A 2426-nucleotide genomic window follows, 5' to 3' on the forward strand; every position below is an offset into this window, starting at 1 on the left:
TGATCTCGATCAACAAATTCTTCATATTTTCTGTACTTTCTTCAGGTGCTTTTTCACTCATATTTATCCTCAAAATTTCTTCCATTTCTGGCTTCTGTTTGTCCTATGTCATTGCTCCCTCCAAAATGTTTGCATGTAGTTCTACACGATTAATCTCGCTTTTCAGGCTTTCAATCTCCATTTGTATAAATTCTTCTTTTTGGAATATAGCTCTCAGTTGTGCAGTGAGCTATGCTTGGTCCTTTTTCTTTGTGTTTTCATTTCTCTCCTTCCAGTGTTGGAGCATTTTCTTTGCTCCAGGCTCTCTCTCTGGTTTTGCCAAAATACAACCTCGGATCACTTCTTGGTTTATAAGACGACTCCTTTTCACTCTATTGTCACAAATGAACTCTGGTTGTTTGGACAGTTGCATGATACATAGGTTGCCCACCTCCACACAAAATACTCTGCTTGGGAGGAGGCTGTCATCCAGATATGGTCTTCTGAAGCTCACTTTAGAGGTAATCAATTATTATGAATGCCACATTCTCCAAACTGGTTTGGGTTGACAGGCTATACCCAGCTAGATCGGAAAACAGAATTTCTAGTCCTTGGTGGTTTCCTCCTCTTCTGGAATTCTAGATATTTTAATAGGGATCAATCCAATAAGATACTAAAGATACTCCATTAGTAGTTTTTGTAGAGTATTTATAGAATTGGACAGATCCCATGCTGGTGTGCTGCTGCCATAGCTCCGTAGGCATCAATGCGCCAAATCTCCAGCTGGTGTAAATCAACCGTAGAACTATTGAAGTTAGTGGGACTTATGAAAGAGATATTAGGCCAGAGAGAGACAGTAAGAAAGTGGCTTTAAATCCTAGTGGTTAGGGCACTCACCTTCAGATACAGGATGTCAAGGATCCAGTTCTTCTGCACCACAGTGGAACAGCATCAGCAGGAGAGAATTATGTCCCACTATCCCAATGTCTCAGTTGAGCGGAGTTTCTGTGAATGCCACTGCGGCCTGATCCTTGAATTTAGGCAACTAAAGTGTTAGTTTGGCACCAAAGTTCTTTTCTGCATCTAGTCCATTTTTGTCTATTTTAAACACATATTTTATAGGATGTAGTAGGCCTCTCTTTACATTCATCCTACTGATCAGATCAGCTCCACAGGCCATTTACATTTACTTGTATGTTAATTTTATTTTATTTCCAGTCTGACAGGTCAGTTTTCGTGAATAAGGATCAATGGGAAATCAAACTGAAGTGACTGAATTTATTGTCCTGGGACTTTCCAATGACCCACAGATGCAGATTTTCCTCTTCCTGGTGTTTTCAGTTGTCTACCTAATCACACTTTTGGCAAACATGGTGATCATGCTGGCGATAAGGGCTGATCCTCACCTTCACACTCCAATGTACTTCTTCCTGTCTCATTTATCCTTTGTTGATATCTGCTGTTCCTCAGCCATTGTCCCTAAGATGTTGGTGCATTTCCTAGTAGAGCACAAAACCATTTCTGTCAATAGCTGCATTGCACAGGTGTTCTTCACTTTCCTGCTGGCTACTACTGAAATTTTTGTTCTCTCAGCAATGGCTTATGACCACTACACCACCATCTGTGATCCATTGTGTCACATGAATATAATGAACAAAGGGATCTGTGTTCATCTGGTGAGTGATGCATGGGCAATAGGCTTCCTAGATGCCCTACTTAACACTGTTTTTGCCCTCAAGCTGCATTTCTGTGGGCCCAATCAAATCAGCCATTTCAGCTGTGAGCTCCCTTCTCTATTACATCTGTCCTGCACTGAGACCTTCACTAATCAAGTGCTGCTTCTTACTTCTATTGTGATATTTGCATCAAGCTCCTTTCTCTTCACCCTGATCTCCTACATTCACATCACATCCGCTATCCTGAGGATATGGTCTGAGAAGGGAAGGCATAAAGCCTTCTCCACCTGCAGCTCCCACCTGATTGTGTTTGGCTTATTGTAACTGACAGGTTTTCTCCAGTACACAAAACCCAGCTCAGTCTCCTCTGTGGTGCTCGATGAAATGTTCTCCATCCAGTACAGCATCTTAACCCCGATGTTAAACCCCATCATCTACAGCCTGAAAAACAAGGAGGTGAAAAAAGCTATAGGGAAAACATTGAGGAAATTCAAGTTCCTCAAGTAGTGTCAATGTTATTTAAAAAAAATAAAAATTGCATAAAACTGTGGATAACTTGTGTTTGGGAGATTCTCAGCTCAGCAGTGGTAAGGGACCATGGAAGAGTTTGTTGCAGCCTAGCTAGGGCTTATCACCTTCTCAAGGACAGGTTTTTAGAGGATGCAGCACGCCAGTTTATTCTGCTTGTAGCCGGTTAGAACCGCCTTGTGTGGGAAGCCCCTGGGTGTATGGGGGCAGCCAGAGCTGGTGGAAAGCCCGAATTACATAAGC

General features: G+C 42.1%; 1 pseudogene; it reads left to right on the forward strand.

The window, feature by feature from the left end:
* Nucleotides 1-1229: 1229 nt before the first annotated feature.
* Nucleotides 1230-2162, forward strand: LOC116833902 (olfactory receptor 8S1-like; annotated as a pseudogene).
* Nucleotides 2163-2426: the final 264 nt, after the last annotated feature.

The sequence above is a fragment of the Chelonoidis abingdonii genome, chromosome 25 (genome assembly GCF_003597395.2).
Source record: "Chelonoidis abingdonii isolate Lonesome George chromosome 25, CheloAbing_2.0, whole genome shotgun sequence".
Taxonomy (NCBI): domain Eukaryota; kingdom Metazoa; phylum Chordata; order Testudines; family Testudinidae; genus Chelonoidis; species Chelonoidis abingdonii.